Here is a 7,401-nt window from a genome sequence, read left to right as displayed (position 1 = left end):
GGGGAGAGTAAGGGAGGAAAAGTGGAGGGAGGGGAAATTGTGGTATGGATGCATTATATGAGAGAAGAAGAAATTTTCAAAAATGTTAGTTAGCCATTTTAAGAAACATGTAAGAGGGTATTTGTAACTTTGTAACAAGGTAAGAAAACAAGAGGTCATTTGGAACAAATTTGCAATTTATTTATTTATTTTGGTTTTTCCAAATAAGGTTTCCCTGTGTAGCTTTGCCTTCCTGGACTGGCTTTGTAGATAAGATCTTCCTGCCTCTGCCTCCCCACTGCTGGGATTACAGGCATGTGCCACTGCACCCGGCTAACAATTTGCAAATTTTAATAAAAATGATTCTTGAAGCTTAATTTAAAAAACGATACACTAAAATAGTAAATATTCTAATCTTCCTTGAAAATGGTTTTTGTAACAAGAGCAATACAGTTCTTATTATTATTTGTCTCAGTACATTTCCTTCCAAAATTTAGTAAAAATTGCAGGGCTGAGGATGTGGCTCAATGATAGAGTGAGTGCTTGGCTAGTGAATGTGAAGGTCTGAGATTTGAGCCTTTAGCACTGCCATGAAGAAAGAGGGGGAAAGAAGAAAGGGAGGGAGGGAAAAGGAGAGGGGAAACAGAGAGAGAGAGAGATAGAGAAGGAAAGACTGAACAGGACGGAGGGGAGGGGGGCAGGATGTTTAAAAAGTTGGGTGGGGGTATTGTTTCCTGGCCAAGTACTTGCCTAGAATACACAGGACATTTGGTTTGACCCATAGCATCACAGACAGAAAGATAAAGCAAAACACCAGGTATGTGACAACTGTGAGTCAAAAGATTTTTGTCTGAAGGTATTTTGCCACGACCTTATTTTATTAAAAATAACATTTTTTTTTTGCTAAGGTATAACAGGCATATAATAAATAACCATATTCAAAGTGTAATTTTGAATTACAAGAGAAAAGGCTAATTTTCTCTTGTCATTTTATAGATGTCCTCTTGTCATATTGAATAAATTATCTTCTAACTCAAGGCCCTAGCATTCTAGAACCTTCACAATTTTAGTTAATTTTACATTAAGGTTTATGATGATTTTGAGTTAAGTTTTTTTTTTATACCTTTCAAAGTGTAAAAATGACTTGTGACATTTCAACAATTATCTTTGTGCTAGAATAACCAATTGTTCAACAATTTGTTAAAAATTCTTTCTTCTCTTTAGGGCTATTTTTCTTTTCTTTTAACAATATCATGTGTATACATAATACAATCTTGTCACATTCATCCTTCTGCTATCTTTTCGTCTTTTCCCATCCCTGTCAACTCCAATTCTTCTATCAACTCCCAACTTTCCTTTAATGAATTTTTGTTTTGCTTAGTGACCCATTGTGCTTTAACAGGGCCACTCATATTGGTGTGGTTGTAAAGCTATCTGAATGTGTATGTGCCTGTGTCTATTGTAAGGAGAGTATTTCTCTGATTTCTTTTTTTTCAAAATGGTTGTCGTTGGTGCATAGAAAGACTACTGACCTAGGTAGCTATTGACCTTTCTCTAGTCTTAGTGTTCTGGATACGTCGTCAAGCACTATATTGAATAGGAGTATAGAGAGAGGGAACCCTGGTCTTATTATTATCCTTTATGGGGATGCTTTGAGTTTTTCTCCAATAAGCATGATGTTGAGTATAGGATTGTCATATATAGCATTTGTTATGTTGAAGTATGCTCCCTCCATCCCTAGTCTCTCCATGACTATGATCATGAAGTGATACCAGATTTTGCCAAAGGTCTATATCTTTTTTTTGTGGTTATTTTTGGAAGTAGTTTTGAAATCCTTAAGAAATTATGCAGTAGTAATCTGTGACATTTCTGTCTTTCTATTCCTTTATACCTACTTCTTTCTCTCTTCTCCCTTTATCCCTCCCCTTTTCCTTCCCCTTTTCTCTTTTTCCTTCAGTTCCTTCCTTCTTCTTTTCCTTCCTTGTCCCACAAAAACTTAACAATTTGGTCCAAAAGTCATTAGTTAACCTCCCTTTTCCCTTCCTTGTTCCTCTTTTTCTTCTTCCTCTCACATCTTTTTTCTTCTTAACAGCTAAGAATTAGAGTAATTATAGACAAGTGTGTGTGTGTTCTTTATATACTAGTCTGAACTGAGGATTCAATTGAAACAAAAAGAAGATTCATTATATTCAAGAGTACTAATTATGTATTTATATAAATAAATATAATGAGGTTAGGCTGAGCAAGTTCTCTCACTATCAAGGAGTTACATATAGGAAAAGTAGACAGATATGTTTGTGTGTGCATGTGAGTGGTTATGTGTGAAAAGATTTTGAAAATGCCCTTTAATGTGGGATTGAAATAGCAGATTTTTAATACATACATATATATCTGTAGATGCATACATGTGCACATATCTTCGAAATTCCACACAAAATGCCCGTTCTGCTTTGTACTACATTATTTATTAAAAAATATGACACCTTTCTTAAACTCACATCAAACCATAATTATGTAGCTCAACCAATTAACAATGACATTTTATACAGACACACTTGTTTATTGAGAGAGACTAGAATCAATGGCATCTTGATCAAAAATACACCTCACTCCAAGATCTTGATTTCTAAGTACTTTTTTTTTTCACTACAAAGAGCCCAGAGATATTATAGAAATGAGTGACAGACACCAAGGCTGGTATAGGAAAATATCAGTTGAAACTGTATTATATCCTTGAGCCAGAAAATAAGACAGAACACAATGGCACAGTGAGTGACAGGACATGTGGAAAAGACACATTAGACCTATTAGAGGCTGGGAATGTGATATGGTGCTTGATTAGAATGCGTCAAGCCCTAGGTTTGGTCTTTATATGACGTAAAATGGGTGTGTTATGATAGCTCATGCCTGTAACACAGAATTCAGGAGATAGAGGCAGAAGGATCAGAAATTTAAGGTCATCCTTAAGAATGCACCAAGTTTGAAGCCAACCTGGGATGCATAAAATATGTCTCAACAAAATAAAACAAAAACTTATGAGCTGCTAAATTAAAGCAGTCCTATTTGTGAAATCTGGGAAATTTTAAGATTCAAAGTAAGTAATTTTATAATGTCACTCATTAAATCTAGGATTCTGATATAGATAATAGAAATAAACATATCATTTGGGAAGAAGAAAAAATTTAGCTTATAGTAGAAAGCCACATTACAAATGTAGACATAGTTTATGAACATTCTCACACAAAATATTTATTACTTAAGAAGTACAAATATGCATAATTAATATGTAATTATACAATATGTACAATTTACTTCTGTTCAATGCCCTTAGCCATCAGGGAAATACAAATAAAAATGACTCTGAGATTCCATCTTACACCCTTCAGAATGGCTAAGATAAAAAACTCAAGTGACAACACACACTGGTAAGGATGTGGAGAAAGGGAAACACTCATCCATTGCTGGTGGGAATGCAAACTTGTACAACCACTGTGGAAATCAATCTGGAGGTTTCTAAGAAAATTGGGAATAGATCTACTACAAGATGCTTCCCTATTCAACAAGGACACTTTCTCAACTATATTCATAGATGCTTTTTTTTTTTTGTAGTAGCAAGAAACTGGAAACAACCCAGGTGTCCCTCAACTAAATAATGGATAAAGAGACTGTGGTACATTTACACAATGAACTACTATCAGCTATTAAAGAAATCATGTAATTTGCAAGCAAATGAATGGAACTAGAAAAGATCATCTTGAGTGAGGTAAGCCAGACTCAGGAAGACACACATGGTATATACTCACTTATAAGTGAGTATTAGCCATAAAATACAGGATAACTATGATACAATCCGCAGACCCAAAGAAGCCAAAGAGAGCCCAAGGGATGTTTGAATCCCACTCAGAAGAGGAAATAAAATAGACATCTGAAGTAGATGAAAGCAAGGAATTGCAGGGATGGGGAGAGTAACAGGGTGGGGATCAGGTATGGGGAGAGTGGGAGTAGGAGAGTGGTAGGACCAGGAGAGAGAGAAGAAATTGGTGGGGTGGGGGAATCTCTGGGACAGGAGGCTTCCAGGAGTCTATGGGGGTGACCCTAGCTGAGACTCCTAGCAGCGGGGGATATGGAGCTGAAATCACTACCTCCTGTAGCCAGGTGGGACTTCCAATGAAGGAATTGGGACACCAACCCACCCATAAAACCTTCCACTTAAAATTGGTCTTGCCTACAAGAAGCGTAGGGATAAAGATGGAGAAGAGATTGAGGGACAAACAAACCAATGGCTGGCCCAACTTGAGAATGACCCCACAGAAGAAAGCCTACCCCTGACACTATTAATGACAGCCCGCTATGTTTACAGACAGGAGTCTGTCTTCTGAGAGGTTTCAGCCAGAAGTTGATGGAAACAGATGCAGAGACCCACAGTCAAACAATAGGCTGAGCTAGGGTAGTTTTGTGCCAGAAAGCGAGGAAGGATTGAAGGAACCGGAGGGGTCGAGGACACAAGAAGACCTACAGAGTAAACTAAACTACCCTGGGCCCATGTGGGGACTCACAGAGACTGAACCACCAACCCAGGGCATGCATGGGCTGGACCTAGACGACCTACACATATGTAGCTGATGTGGAGCTTGGTCATCATGTGGATCCCCTAACAATGAGAGTAGGGACTGTCTTTGATGCTGTTGCATGCCTTTGGATCCTTTCTCCTAGCTGGGCTCCGTTGTCTGGTCTCACTGGGAGAAGATGCACTTAGTCCTGCTGAGACTTGATGTGTCAGGGTGGGTACCCCTTGGGAGCTTCCCTTTCTCTGAGAAGAAGGAAATGGAAAAATGGAGGAAGGAGGGCATGAGGATAAGCATTGGAAGGAGAGGACGGAGAAGGCTAGGATCAGCCTGTAAAGTGATTAAATAAATAAATGGAAAAAGAAATCCAAGTCACAAATGTAGACATAGTTTATAAATATTTTCATAGAAAATATATATTATTCAAGAAGTACAAATATGCATAATTAATAGATGATTATATAATATGTAAAACTTACTTCATAGTAAAAAGCCTGGTAGATAATATCTTACCAAGGGATAAAAAGAAAATTACAAGCAATGAGGCAGATGAATGGAAAATACTGAAGGAAACTGCTGTCAAAAACTCACAAAGTATAGGAGTATCAAGAAAATCCCAGTTGAGAGACACCATGCAAAGCAAGTGGCCTGAATTATTTTAAAAATCTAGATCATGAAAAATCAAAATGATAGGAGCTGGAATCAAAAGCCTAGAATAGCAACATTAGGGCTTTGGTCAGTTGGCATCCATGGTGATAGCCAGTAAATCTGGAAGAAAGTTCTGAGAGTTTGTGTTTCACATAAGTTAGTCTTCAGCAGTCTTATGATACTCCAGAGTCAGAGATGAAGGATAGCTTACTATTCACAGAGACATTGGTAGACAGAGCATCAGTATTTATGCTCATTCCCAGAATCCTATAGGATCCTATAGGATATGTAAGGATTATTGAGGTAAAAGGACACCTATTCAGTGGCTTCCCAACCCTAGAAAGCCCTATTATAGAAAGAAAGCCTTTCATGCTTTTCACTGGCATGCAACATTATCTTTGTTATTAAATGAAAGGTTGTTTCCACCAGAAGGAGACATTTTTCTAGGTTGCACGAACATTCTTGAGTAGATGTTTGAAAAAGAGCTGTCAGTGCTACTGCTATTGGGACATCTATGGAAAAAAGTATCTCCTAACACCATCTTTACTAGGAACATTTTATTTTTCCTGAGTGTGTCATGACATCAGCCAATCTGATACAATCAATGGAGGCAGGGACAAAAATCTACCTCACTTATGTCATAGAGCTCCATCAACAGCAATGTGAACATCTCCAGGATCAAACCAGGTGCATAATTGTCATAAGCCATTAAAATCTACGTTATAAGGCCAATCTTTCTTTCCTTCTCCTTCCTTCCCTCCCTCTTCTTCCTTCTCTCTCCTTTCACCATTTCAGTTGTTACACACACTTACACAGATTCAACAGGATTGCTCAGTGACCATACTAACTACTGTGGGTGGCAAGGGCTGTGTGCCTCATTTACAGCCATCCATGCCAGTAAGCCGGAGTTAACCTGAATGGCTTGAAAGTCTAAGGTGATGTCATCAACGACTTAATTTAAAGTAAGTGGCAAAGCTTACACAATTTTTTTTTCTGAGTAATTTTTTCCTGTAGGTAAAACGGCCGACAGGATGTACATAAGTAATATGTCACTTAATGCTCTGGAAGCTCCTCTAAGTAACTAAGGGATACCCCGTCTCTAAACTTTTATTTATTTGTCTCTTTGTTTAGTGTGTGTGTGTTTATACGTACATAGTAAGATGCACATGTGGAGGTCAGAGGACAACTTGGTGGAGTCAGTTCCCTTGTTCCACCATGTGGGTTCTGGAGATCAAACTCATGTCATCAGGCTTGGCAACAAATGTCATCTCTAGCCATCTCTCTTAGTTATTCTTTCCCAAAGAGATCATCTTACTAATCAAAATTACTTGGTTATTGTTGGTTAAAAACACTTACAGGCCTCTTATAATTACCTTTAAGATGGCGATCACTATATTTTTGGGAAAGAAAGAAGTTAGTACTGGCTCTACTCAAGGTACACAGCCTTGTGGATAGGTCAGAGTATCAGTGGAGAATAGGTCAAAAGTACATAATCCAGTGTCCCAGTGTGGCCTGCTGGCTCCCTATTTGCTAAGTGTTAGAGTTCCAATGACTGAGGCCAGCTCTTGTGTGTGGGAAGGATGATTTCCCCTCTAGACTTCCTTTTCCCTCTCCTGGGCTATTGAAGGCTCCCCAACCCATATGTCTCTATACCTGTTTGCATTTTAGTTACTGTAGTTCTGTCGTCAGCTTACCCCTTCACTGTGAGGAAATACATAACTTAAAAGTAGGAAAAGTTTATTTGGCTTATAGTGTCTGAGATTTTAGCTCATGATTGTTTGCCTTAGTCACCATTGGCCTCTGATGAGGCCGAATATCATAGCTGAAACGCATGGTAGAGCAAGTTTGTGCCTCGTAAGCAGAAAGAGAGACTGGAAAGGGTTGGGGCCCAATATATGTTTTCAGATCATGCTCCACAATGACTTAACTTCTTTCTCTTGGGCCTTGACTTTGATGGTTCCACGTTCTCAGGCTTTAATACATGTTCTAGACCCAGCCTGGCATCTGCTGCATCAAGTCTGAGATAATGGGTTAAAAGTAAAACCTCAGTATTAAGTGGCCTCCTGGATACTGAGATTTCTAGTGGGGCCACCTTCTTTTCTCAGCCCTTCAGAATCTCTTGATGAAGGCTTATGTTTATGTCCAAGAGGGTTGGTGATGTATTCTTTCTTTCTTTCTTTCTTTCTTTCTTTCTTTCTTTCTTTCTTTC

Source organism: Psammomys obesus, unplaced genomic scaffold (genome assembly GCF_907164565.1).
Source record: "Psammomys obesus unplaced genomic scaffold, mPsaObe1.curated_primary_1811, whole genome shotgun sequence".
NCBI classification, from domain to species: domain Eukaryota; kingdom Metazoa; phylum Chordata; class Mammalia; order Rodentia; family Muridae; genus Psammomys; species Psammomys obesus.
The sequence above is the reverse complement of the archived record's forward strand: the minus strand, read 5'-3'. Positions refer to the sequence as shown.